The sequence below is a fragment of the Chiloscyllium punctatum genome, chromosome 26 (assembly GCF_047496795.1).
Source record: "Chiloscyllium punctatum isolate Juve2018m chromosome 26, sChiPun1.3, whole genome shotgun sequence".
In the NCBI taxonomy this organism is placed as follows: Eukaryota; Metazoa; Chordata; class Chondrichthyes; order Orectolobiformes; family Hemiscylliidae; genus Chiloscyllium; species Chiloscyllium punctatum.
Window position 1 is genome coordinate 39699304 of NC_092764.1, and position 13844 is coordinate 39713147.

The window sequence follows — 13844 nt, forward strand, 5'->3', positions numbered from 1 at the left end:
TTACCCGACTGGGTCATATCTTCAGTGAGTCTCCAGAAAATATGTCCTCTGGTGCTTGAGTCTCCCAGAAATGAAAACAACCTTTCTGTATCTACCCGGTGAAGTGCTCTAAGAATCAACAGCTCAGGCTACAATATTATCAACATTGGGTTTAGGCATTAGTGATAATGAAGGCCACAGCAATTTAAGGTCCTCCCAGCCTCCTATCCCCTTCCTCCCAGGGCTTCAACTAAGGCACGATCAGTTGATGAGAAGAGAAGCTCAAAAAATAATATCAATAAATATATTTTTTAAAGAAATGCCCTCAAGAAAGCATCAGTGCTTACCAAAGGTGTTGGGAATCAATTCCAATGGAATCTGAGCCATGTAATGTTTGTATTTGTGTTCTCACATTCCAGGCTCTCCTTCATCTTCCTGTCTTATGGCCAAATGATTTATTTTACATGTACTCTTACTATGCCATAGTTGAGCAGTATGCGTAGCTGTGTAAGGCACTTCCTATCTGAAAGGTTAACTAAAATTACAAGATAAACTGTACATATGAAAACATAAAGAACTGCTCTGGGGAGGAGCTAAGCAATGTTCTAGTTTGGTTCCAACTAAGTGCTAAATCCAGGTAGCTCACAGGAATCTCACTTAGTTCTTAAGTCTGACAAAGCACTGTCACATAAATCAGAAGAAATATATTTTGCTATTACAAAATAATTTGTATTGTTGAAGTTTTAATAAAAAATAAGGTGTATTATGAAATTAACATTTTCTGTTTGTCAAGACTGTGACTCCCTTTCACTGAAGACAGATACCATGCTAGCAGAGCTAGGATCTGAAAATACATGTGTATGTTGATCACTTTTTCTTCAAAGCAGTTAGAATGCCTAGAACTCACTTATCAAAGTGAATCTTCTTTGAACAGCATGACTCTGAGGCACACAATCATGGTGATCAATAGAAACACCATCAGGGTATTCTGAAGGTTTCACAAAGGAGTGTTCATATCAACTGAGAGCCTGTAAGAAGGTTATTTGGCATCATTGCACCTAGTACAACCAAATACAAACAGTACAGACCTCTCTTGGGATCAAGCACATATCAGAGGGAAAAAAAATGCAAAGGAAGGAAATCCCAAGCATGCAACTCAACAAAAATTCAAATATATGTGCTGGCCTGTCCAACTGGACACAGAAACATCTGGATGCACATCAACCTTAGCAATCATTTACATGCCCACCAGAACTGCACCAAGCACCCCAGAAAAATGAACATGGTGACATTTGCCTTGAAGGATGAACAAGACAAAGAATGGAAAGTTACATAAAACTGTTCTTGTCGCATCTGAAAAACAGGTAGTCAGGGATTGAAAATTAGAAAGGTTCTCAGACACCTTGTTGATGCTCAAGGACTGCTTGACACCACATATATAGAAACTGAAACGCGTTCACAAAACAAATTAATTTCTCCTTGTTTCAGTGTATTACTCATAAATTATTTGTCATTTTCATATTTTTTAGGACAATTATATTTTTAATGTTACAGTGTCATGTTGACTGGCACCCTGCTGCAAACAGTTGTCAATTTTAAAGTGCTCCCGTCGTCTAATCACAGATAAACACGTGATCAAACAAACAAACACAATACAATGTCTCAAGCAGAGCTCTTAGGCATCTAATGACCTGCAGTAAATAGGATGTGCAGTTAAGGGCAGCTCTATTTAGCAAACAAAGTAATAATCCATGAGATTGTGCATAATGTCATTTTCCCGCAAATTACAGTGTCTGCACTTCAAATGTATAACACCTCTGATGCACTGTGCGGAGACCCTGAAGTTGAAATATAAATTGAATTTCACTTTTTCTTTCTGCTTATGACAAGATTTTGAAACAGTTATTTAGAATGAAATTATTCCGCAAAAGTTCAAGAACAGTTCTGAAGAAAATAATAATTAAAATACTCATTTCATTGAGTTATAAGCACGCAAACATGGCTCCAGTCTTTAAGCTAGTAACGCAAAGTGGAGCAGATGTAAAACATCTAAGGTTAGCACCAGGATGACAGGCTAAACACTCAGCTCAGCCTTCCACCCATTTCCCTCACACCAAAGGGGACATGTTATTGGCACAAATAGCTGTCAATAAAAATAGATTCCAAACACAGCCCTTGCAGACGATTTGTATCTTTGCAGCTGATTCCAGAGTAGTTCTGTTATGACAAATAATATCTAGCAAACAATACCAGATTTTCCTTATCTTACAGCATAATCAACAATTTTTCCATAGCTGGATTTGTAAAGTGTTTTCCATGTTTGCTCACACAAGAATGACTGCAGATCAAACCAAGTCTTTATACATCTCCAAAAATCTGAAGCATATCGGAGGTCCAGCACTTCTACAGCATTTCATTGTGTTGCATTTGAAGAATGGAGATTGAGACAAATACAGAAATGTTTGGAGGTGAAGGGAAGTTTGGGCTGAGAGGTGTTCTAGTTAAGCATCTTTTAAAGAAAGAGTGGGAGTGGATACTTAGAGGGATGTAAGTAGAGCAATCGAGAAAGAGGTCTTGGCTGTTATGGATCAGCTTTCATGGGTATAATGGAAAGGGCAGATATACAAGAGGCCAGGATCAGAAGTTTAAAGAAATTGGGGGTAGGCTGTTAGAGGAGAGGGCATGGAGGGATTTAAACATAAGGATGAATATTTTAAATTTGAGACATTGGGAGACAGGAGGTAATATAGATCAGTGAGAACTGAGTGAGTGAATGGATCTTACTGCAGGATAGGTCACAGCAGAGTGACAAATTGGTGAGCTGACGTTTATTGAGGGTGAAAAATGGATGTCTGAAGTGGAGGGCATCGGAGAAGGTGAAAATTTGAGGTGAAAAATGCAGGATGAAAATTTATGCAACATTCAAACTAAAGTATGAGTGAAGGTGTTACAGATGCAATTAAGTGGTCTTTTGTGTTGTGAACTGATAAATTCAGATTAGGATTGAAAAATGGCAAAGTTGTCAACTTTGAGTCATCTGGTTTAACCTCAGAGTAGTATTTTTGATTGAGGAAGACATTTGATGACAGCGATGAAGGATGATATCAGTCTTTGCAAGTTTTTGTTGCATGCAGTTATGGCTCTTTCAGGACAACACAAAAAAAAAACACAGCATAGATGGTGGAGGAGGTGAGAGATAGAGAGGTAAGGCTGGATGTCATCAGTGTACATATGGAATCTGACCTCAGGGCAGGTTTCTCTCTGCAGACTTCTGAACCCCGAGGTTCAGTAGGGGGCTGAAGCCCACATTGTGTGGGAAATGGACATTTAATGTCGTCCTCCCCAGGGTGGTCAATTAATGATGAGGGGGGTGTGGTACTCCATTAAAGATGGTAGACTGCTAAAGGTGGAAGGCCACCCAAAGACCTTCCAATTTCAGCCATAGCAGCAGGATGCTAATGGGTGGATATGAGAGCATTCAAAATAGAGACCCCTTTTCCCAACTTATCAAACTTGAAACTACAACAATCTTCACAGCCAGACAGCAACTGTTGACTCAGTCATGACAGTGGAGCTGTTAGGGTGGAGCGATAGGGTGGAACCTTTGGGTGGCCTTGGGCTACTGCAGAATCCAGGTAGGCAGACAGGGCCACAGCATTTTTCACCCTCAATAAACGTCAGCTCACCAATTTGTCACTCTGCTGTGACCTATCCTGCAGTAAGATCCATTCACTCACTCAGTTCTCACTGATCTACATTACCTCCTGTCTCCCAATGTCTCAAATTTAAAATATTCATCCTTATGTTTAAATCCCTCCATGCCCTCGCCTTTTCAAATCTCTAACAGCCTACCCCCAGTTTCTTTAAACTTCTGATCCTGGCCTCTTGTATATCTGCTCTTTCCATTATACCCATGAAAGCTGATCCATAACAGCCAAGACCACTTTCTCGATTGCTCTACTTACATCCCTCTAAGTATCCACTCCCACTCTTTCTTTAAAAGATGCTTAACTAAAACGCCTCTCAGCCCAAACTTCCCTTCACCTCCAAACATTTCCGTATTTGTCTCAATCTCCATTCTTCAAATGCAACACAATGAAATGCTGTAGAATTTTCTTTTGCATAAAAGGCACTTTATAAGTACAAGATTTTATTATATTTGGAGATTTGAAGAGATACAGGAGAATACTGTATAAATGCAAGTTATAACTTCCTAATTGCAGAAGATGTCCAAGCAGTTATGACAGAATCTAAATTTATACCAAAGCAAATCTAATCTGATCTGCAGAACAAATTGTTCATAATAAACAACAGGCTGAGTTTGGTAACTAGATATACTTGTAAACAATTGATAACTTGCTGAATCTCAAACATTTTGCAACATTCTTCATTTATATTCATTTACCATGGTCACCAACCACTGCAGTGTTAATTTTATTAGCAACACTTCAGAACAATCAACGTTGTGTTTTTCTCAATGACCTTGAAAATATTTTCTCACAATTTTAATTAGGACTCTATTCCAATGTTTTCAGTTCCACGTTGACTCATGTTTTCTAAGTTGTGGAGCTGCTTTTATATTAGTTAACTAAAACATGTAATCCATTATTATAATTATTGCTTCACAAAAAATATTTTGAATTCCTAACTAAATTTTGTTGGAAGTCATCAGTAGTAGATGCCATTGTCCTGACAATCCAGCCTTAATCCTAAATTCAGCAAAGAGCTTTCACTATTCAGCTGTCATTTCTGTTTTGTATTTAACTCAAGCCTTTAACTGGAAACAAGTAATCAATTTCTCCCACAAAAAAAATTGCTCACCACAGTACTAAATCTCCCAAAAAATAACACATCACCGCAGCAAAACCTATATTAAGGTCTATGGGTCAGGAAGTTGAAGATCTAGTTACAGAATGTTGTGGTGGGGAGTGGGGGGGGAAGGGGGGAGGCGGGTAGCTGAAATCTAGGCCGGGGAGTTTAAAGATATGTTTATTTGGAATTATGGTGTTGAATGTAGAGTTGTAGTTAATAAGTAGGAACCCAATATTCCAGTGGTGATTGTAAAAGCAGGGAGATAGCGTTTGCTATGGACCTGTTGCACCAGTAGGAAAATTGCATAGGATCAAGGCAACTTGATAGACTAGACTTGATGTGAGCCATGACTAACCTTTGAAGCACTTCATAATTATGCAGGTCAAGCCACCAGGCGGAAGTCATTGAGGCATGCTGCATCCCTTCCTAAGGACAGTTTCACCATTAAGTGTGCAGTACCTTAACCCTTCCATCTATTTGAAAGCCCTAACTAGATGCCACAGTTACTCTCTCCCACTCAACCACCCTCTCATGTGTGGATCCTCAAAGGTTTCAGATTCCAAACAGCAAACTATCCAACAGCATCCCTTGCCCAGTATTGATGTCAAATGTCAATACTTCGCACTATCACTAATGTGGTATACTGAGATTCATGTAAATCTTATGATATTGTAATTGGTCACATGACTGAAACGAATAAAAGAATAAGAGCAGAATAAGCATGTGAAGTGTGAGGTCTTAGACACTGTGCTAGAGGTCTGTATTTAATAATCTATGATGTATAGATTCATTTTTTAATAAACGCGTTACAACACAGAAGGAGTTGAAGAGCCTTAATTGTTGATAAGGAGAAAACAGCCTCTGGGCATTGTACAGGCAGACACCCACAGCCTCAGATATTCCAGACTGCTATCTCAATGTATAAGTGGCAGCATTGGCTGAAAACGCAAGAGAAAGTGTGGTAGCAACCAGGGATAAACATCCAGAGCCAGGGTCTGGTTAAAATCGAGTCCACCTCGGGACATAGGTGAAAAGAGAAAACTCTGAAGGCAACACCGATCGTAAAGAATCTGCAATTGAGTAAAAAGCTGAAAGATTATGAAGACACGCCAAGATTCTAGAGGAGTTTAAGAAACAAACTGGAAATGCAGATGACTCCAAATGCAGTGAAAATATCTCAGAGGACTTGGACACCCTGCAGCAGGAAAATTTAGAACATTTCAATAGTCAGAAGGAAAAAGTCAAGTACCCACCCAGATCAGTCCAGCATTATAGTCCATAGAGATGGCAACTCCAGTAAAGACATTACCACTATCATATGATAATACAGCAGGTCACCAATGAGACCAGACATAGAAGTTTTTGAAAGAGGTAGTTTCAGTGCTATAGAAAACCTTCAGACTTATGAGCAAAGGAACATGGAGATGGAAGGGAGCACTACAGAATATGAGGTTGAACAGCGAACTGATATAAGTTTATAAAATAATGAGAGGTACAGATAAAGCTAATGGTAATTGTGTTTTCCCTATGATGGGGGATTTCAAGACTAGGAGACACATTTTTAAGGTGAGAGGAGAAAGATTTGAAAAAAGATGAGGGGGAAATGTTTTACACAGAGAGTGGTTTGAATGTGGAATGAATTTCTTGAGGAAGTGGTGAATGTGGGTACAAATAAACATTTAAAAGATATTTGCATAAGTACACAAGTAGGAAAGATTTGGAGGGATATGGGCTAGGAGCAGGAATATGGGACCAGTTTAGTTTAGGATTATGTTCGGCATAGATTGGTCGGACCAAAGGGTCTGCTTCCATGCTGAATGACTCTATGACTCTGTTTAATACATTAAATGCATATTGTAAACCCAAATGAAATTTAATGATAGAACAGAAGAGAGAATATGGAAAGGCAGGTTTGGGGGTCCTCATGTATGAATCACAAAAAGCTAGTATTAAAATTCAGCAGGTAATAGGGAAGATAAATGGGCTGTTGGCTGTTATTTCAAGGGGATATGAGCATAAAAATAGGTAAGTCTTGCTAAAACTACACCAACCATGAGTCAGACCACACTTAGAATGCTGTGGATAGTTTTGTTCTCCTTATCTAAAGAATGCTATGCTGTAACTGGAAGCAACCCACAAAACGGTCACTAGGTTGATTCCGGGTATGGAGGAATTTTCTTCTGAGGAGTGCTTGATTAGTTTGAACTTGTACTCATTGGAGTTGAAAACAAATGAGAAGGAATCTTCTTGAAACATACAAGAATCTTACTGGGCTTGAGAGGGGAGATTGTTTCCCCTGCTGAAAGAAACTAGGACCAGAGGGCATACTTCCAGGCACTATGTCTAGCCCTGAAATATGGCTTACATCGCTTCTGAGACACAGAGAATCAAGTTAACATGTTTATCCCAATATCTCAACCCATAAGAAACCATTTGAAAAAGATCACAATGCCATTAGAGTCAGAAAAGACTGCAACCGTTTGCTAAGGTTAGGAGAAGTTACTTTCTACACATGTTTAAGCACATTACAATCCAGGTTTATGCACTCTCATAGTTGCAGATTCATCGTCCACCTGATAAGGAGCACTCCTTATTCAAGTACAAACTGACAGAACATGAAAACTGATCTATTTTACATGGAGAACTTAGACAAGAGACTGAACAGGAACGTGTAACCATAGTGAAGGAAGATTTAGCAATTACTGTGGATGTGAAAGATTCTCAGTCCTTATAGGACTGAAATTTCAGGTTGAGATGGATGGCAAGCCTTTGTTAACATCTTTGGAATCGAAAGAAAACAAAGATTCAGGCTTAGATTGAAGATTAATTATGAGAATGGAATAGTCTATGGTTCAGGCAAGGCACAAGTGATGGCAAATACCTGGCAACTGCAGATCGAGCAGAAAAAGAGAACCTTATTATTTTACAAGATGCAAAGACTAAATCTACAGCAATAACCAACATTTCACCAGCAACTGAGAGACAAATTGTCTAGCTGAAAACTCCGAAGAACTGCAGAAATGTCACTTTCTTGCAAGGGTGGTAAAAATATAGTCCGGCAGACCAAATGTGTTATATCTGCAATTAGAAATTCTACAGAAATTATGAGAGGTTATCTAGGTATCATGAAGTGAAGATCAAAAGCACAACAGTGTGGTTGCCAAACGCTTTGAAAGACATGAGGGACAATTGCCTTCACAGTCAGTGATTTCAAAGGCCATGGTGAAACCAGCAGTGGATTTATTTGACTTTAAGAAGGATGGTATATTTAGTCCTGGTCAACCATTATTCAAGATGAAATGAAGTGCCAAGACCTTTCTCAACCACAGTGAATGCTGTGAACAGAGCTCTGGAAATGTTCTTTCTGATTCTCAGTTAGCTAGAAGAACTAGCATCAGATCATGGGCCTCAATTCAAAACCGAGGATTTCAGGAAGTTCACTTTGGAGGCACTTCAGGTGACAAGTTCTCTACTTCATCTTCAGTTGATCAGAGAAGCAGAGAGTGCAGTCAAACTGTGAAATTACTAATGCATAAAATCCCCGACTGGAAATTACCTCTACTCAGTTACAAAGCAACACCATTGATGACTGGGTACTAGTGAGCAGAGTTGTTAAAGGGTTGGTTAAAAACAGATATTCCAGATTTAGAACACAACTTCAAGCTAAACATAACCTCTGAAGACTACCAGAAGCTAAAACAATTGGAGAAAAGTTACAGTAAATAGCAGCAGAGGGGGCACAATGCTAGATGCAGGGTGAAAGCTGTGTCAATCCTAACACCAGGGTTGAAGGTTTAGTTAAGGAACAGGAAGCCAGAAACCATGGTCATCAGAAAAAACAGATCAACCAAGGTCTGATATTGTCAGAACTTTGGAAGGGACATTCAGTAGGAACAGGAAGACATTCTTTTATTTATTCACAGGATAAGGGCATCACTGGTTAAGCAGCATTTATTGCCCATTCCTAATTGCTCAGAGGGCAGTTAAGAGTCAAATGAATTACTATGGATCAGGAGTCACATGTAAGCCAGACCAGGTAAGGACGACAGTTTTCCTCCCTAAAGGACATTAGTCAACTAGCTGAGTTTTTCCAACAATTGATAACAGATTCATGGTCATCATTAAACTGTTAATTTTAGATATTTCTTGAATTGAAAATTCTACTATCTGCCATGTTGAGATTCAAACCCAGGTCTCCAGAACATTATCTGACTCTTTGGGGTTAACAGTCCTGTGATAATTATATTGTTTTCCCGATCTTACTCGAGTCAAGAGTGAATGCAGATATAAATAAGGGAGTATTACATAAGCAGTTGAAATGTCTTACTTTATAGTAAAACGCAAGCAGTCTCATCAACAGTATATATGTAGAAAGCCAGAACACAAGGTACTCCAGGATCATGTTTCAGTATGCAAGTAGCAAGATTGGCTTAAAGTATATGATAAAGCTGCTAGAATGAATGCTACCTACCAAAGATTTACCAGAAAGTACTGATGCTGTTGAAGCTTGGCAATCAGTGAGTGCATCATTGGAAGTATCATTTGATAAAGACAGATCCTGCAGCAAGCCTGGCTTTAGACCTGCTCAACTGAGGTGATACCTGTCATTGAAGCAAAAAAAGTCTACATGATCCACAACATAAATGCAACTATTCAAACACTGCCTGAACTAAAAGCAGCCAACACAGCTGTGAAAAAGATAGGAATATGCTGCACAAATAAACACTGTATGTGACAACAGAAACACAGGAGGTGTGTGTGCCAATATAACTATTGTAATATATGCATTTGTTCCTTAAATATTTGCCAATGCCTATTTATCAATCCACCAACATATGGTGCAATGAAGTTACTCAATCTTTCAGAGTACTTACCCATGAAACCTTTGTAGTTTTCTTTGTTTAGCTTTAGCCTAGTTTTAGATTGGCCTACATCATTTTTCATCTGAATGAAGAATTATATCATGTTATGATCACTCTTTCCTTAAGGATCCAGTACATCAAAATTATTAATTAGCTTCTTCTCATTGTATAATACCAAACTTTGGATGTTTAGGAACCCAGATGGTTCCTAAACATACTGGTCTATAAAGATCATCTTTGTATACACCCCACTGTATTACTGCAAATGCTGGATGCCTATTCTAATATGTAGATTAAAGTTACACATAATTAATCTGCCATGTATGTTACATATACCTCTAATTTCCTGATTCATGATGTCTCCTACCTGACCACTGTTGTTTGGATGCTTTTGAAGAACTCCCAAAAAAACATTCATTGTTGTTTCTCAACTCCATCTCAATGAATTCCAAATTTGGATTTTCTAAATCAATAATCTTTCTCATTATTGCACTAATATAATTATTTTCTAAAATGCCATCCTACCTCCTTTTATTTTCTTTTCCTGTTCATCTGAAATATTGAATATACTTTGACATTCAGTCCCCAACCTTGGTTACCCTGCAGCCATGGCTCCATAATCACAATCATATCATACCTGTTTACAACTGTTTGCACTATTAATTTATCTACCTTATGGTGAGTCTACTACTCATTCAGATGTGATACCTTTAGATTTATCTTTTTAACATTTGTTCAGATAATTCTTGTATTATATCCTATTTGCCATGGTCTTTGTTTTCTCTGCCTCCTGCTACACTTTCTACTTTTCTGCCTTTCATTTCTCTCTTCCTTCTCTTGGATATCCATTTTAGATTCCCACTCCCTGCTACTTTAAATCCTCCCTCACCTTACTGGAAAATGCCTCTGTGAGGATACTGGATTTGGTCCTGCTGGAGTGCATGCCCATCTAGTTTATGTAGGTTCCCTCCCCAGGAATATAAATTCTTTGCTCTAACCCTTCTAGCCATGCAATCATATAAATCCTTTACTCTTATCCCCTCCAGCCATACATTTATCCAATACATTCTCCAATTCGTGATCCTACTAGCATGTCACATTGGAATAATTCAATGATTATAACCTTTGTTATTCTACCTGTTAAATTTATTTCCTAACTCCCTATAAACTGCTTGCATGACCATATCCCTCTTTTTTACCTGTCAGTACTGATATGGATCTGTTCTACTTGATGTCTCATCCAATATATTTAAACAGCCCTGAAGCTTTACTACAAATCTTAAATTCCTTTTTCATTTTTTTCTGCCATTCATTGCTCATATTCTACAGAACCTCCCTCCCCACAGAAAATCAACATACATCATAAAGATGCCTGCCAATTTCTCTCTGCAATAACAGTAGGACATTGCTGAATCAGCTTTAAGTTGAATTCAACCAACTTTCAGCAAGAATGTCCCATCTGAGAAATACCATACCAATATTGCATCATTCAACCCATAAACAGATTTGTTTAATTTCCATATTTTCCTTCTATATCACCTTCATTGCGTGATTTCAAATATACTTCTTTTGAAAACCTTTCTTTCAGCAAAAACGTACCTTTCACCTTGATTGACCTTGGAGTATGTTGCAACAAGAACTAAGAAAATTATTAAGGGGAATCCAATTTAGCATCTTAATCACTGAGCTTTCCTTTGAAACTTCAAGTTACTAGTCTGGCTTTAGTCTTACAAGTCCCATCAGGGAGCACATTTTCTCTACATATCTAACTATGATAAGGCTGGCTGTGCCCTAGTTAGTACTCTAATGTATACAACAAATTCTTTCCAGCTTTCAACACTTGTTTTTTGGTCACTGCTAATCAACTTATTTTTTTTTCTTTGAAGCTAATAAAACCTATTGATCATAAAGGTTTTTATGTCTCATGGTGTTCCCTGCCCGTTTGATGAGACAGAAAGCCATGACACCTTCCTTCATAGAAAAGGTTTATTGATATTTAGTCTTACAACTCCTTCAATCCCTGACTGTTACAGGTACTTCCACAGATGATCTGTTAATTAATAGCAACCACCTGTGTCCTCTTAACCTTGAATAACTACATTAACAAAATTTACTGCTGGGCAGCAGGGATCTCCAGTGGAGGTCTGTCTAAGCAGGAATCCCTCACTTTCCATCAGGGACCAGGGGTGAAGTGTATTGCATGCAGCAGTCCCGTGTAACCGCAGACTGTGGTGGTTCATGGACTCCCAGGCCAACTGTTTAATTTGTGGTGCTGTAGACCATGTTTATATTGGTTGTGGGTGATTGCACAGCCTTGTTAGTTATTTGAAAAAGTATTTTGTTGTACTTTTGATTGTTCCACACTCCTGATCTTTGAGCATCTGGTGTGGAGGGGTGTGGACACATCAGAGGACCTCCTCATGGGTCAGCTCTTGGGCCTGGCCACATCAGCCATTAACAGGTCCAGATGGCTGTGGAAGGGGTCATAGCTGCTGACTGTCTGCCCCTCTATTGTGGCTATGTTTGTGCCTGGGTGTCTTTGGGGGCGGGATCACACAGTGATTATAACCTTTGTTATTCTACCTGCTACATTTATTTCTATCTCTCTATAAACTGCTTGCATAACGTCATCCCTCTTTTTTACCTGTCAGTACTGAGGTGGATCTGTTCTATTTGATGTCTCATCCAATATATTTAAACAGCCCTGAAGCTCGACTACAAATCTTAAACTCCTTTTTCCTTTTTCCTACCATACACTGCTCAAATTCTACAGAACTTCCCTGCCCACAGAAAATCAATATTATAAAGATGCCTCTCCAGACCTTTAAAGAGAGTTGGCACTGAAGAGGGTGGAGTACTTCATCTCCCCTGCCAACTCCAATTTTGATTTATCCCACCCTCTCTCCTTTACCTTTCCCTCACCTTTGATGGGCTAGATTGTCCTTACGGTCTTTGCATGTAAACTAATCTACTGGAAAACACAATGATTTTACTAGTGGCTGTTAACAGTTGAAAACAATACCACAGGTGATTTGGTGATAAAACTTAAGAGCTCTTCTGGATATAAAATAACTATTTTAATAAATTTGTGGGTCTTGTGGTGTAGCAGTGATGTCTCTAGGGACCAGGGGCCTGGGTTCAAGCCCCACCTGCTCTAGGGATGTGAAATAATATCTCTGAACTGGGTGATCAATAAATATTGACATTAACAAACTCAATGCAAGTGACCAAATATTAAGAATACACACTTCATCAACTTTACACTTAACACTGTTTAAATTAAGCTTCCGGTCAAAATTAGCAATTTATTAATAAGTGAGAGATATCAGAGGGACAGGTTTGATGGGTGAGTGTATGAGTGTTAGGCTCCTCTTCGCTCAAAAGGATACTGTCAACAACTTTAAAGAAGCTATCTTTCTTGATTCTCTTCTAATCTCCATTTATTGAACATCAACTTCTTCTGGTGAGCCTGTAGTCAGAGACACAGTTCCACATTTTGACGGCACTGGGATTTTAACTACATTACTAGACAGCACCATTTACAACACTCCTGTCTGTCTGCAGTGAAGACTTTAGTCTTGTTTTAAAACCTAAAAATTAAAATTACAGCCTGTGAGACTTACTGTAAGGGTTCAATGTCCTCCTTCGAATTTAGTCTTCATCTTCAAGCTCCATTCTCATCTACTCCTAAACCATAAATGAATTTGCTAATACGGTTGCTTAGTACCATAGTTTCAAGGTTAGAGTGGTGCTGGAAAAGCACAGCAGGTCAGGCAGCATCCGAGGAGCAGGAAAATCGACATCTTGGTTTTTGGAGGGCTTTTGTCCAAAACGTTGATTTTCCTGCTCCTCGGATGCTGCCTGACCTGCTGTGCTTTTCCAGCACCACTCTAATCTTAACTCTAATCTCCAGCATCTGCAATACCCACTTCCACCTAGTACTAAAATTTCTTTAGGCACCAACATTTAATATGCTTGCATTGTGTTACTGGCACCAATCATTAATATTTGTTCAGTAACTTAACTCCACTAGCTGACTACATTGGCAGAGTTAGCATCACTCCTGCCCACTCGTTAGGTCTCTGTGCATATGGCTGTATTGCTAGTCTGAGGAATTGTGAGATTAGTCTCCTTGTTACCTTTTACCTTCCCATGTGATAGAATACCTTTCTTCCAATTAGCTCCACCTAA

General features: G+C 38.8%; 1 protein-coding gene across 16 annotated transcripts in view; it reads right to left on the reverse strand.

Moving 5' to 3' along the window:
* The window catches only part of znf536 (zinc finger protein 536), a 597614-nt gene that overhangs the window by 455689 nt on the left and 128081 nt on the right, over positions 1-13844 (reverse strand). The window contains exon 3 of one of the 16 annotated variants that reach the window (XM_072596178.1): positions 9263-9392. The exons of the other annotated variants lie outside the window; for them this stretch is intronic. The gene's annotated coding sequence lies outside the window, so the exon portion shown is untranslated. The remainder of the gene's footprint in view (positions 1-9262; positions 9393-13844) is intronic. 16 annotated transcript variants of the gene reach the window in all.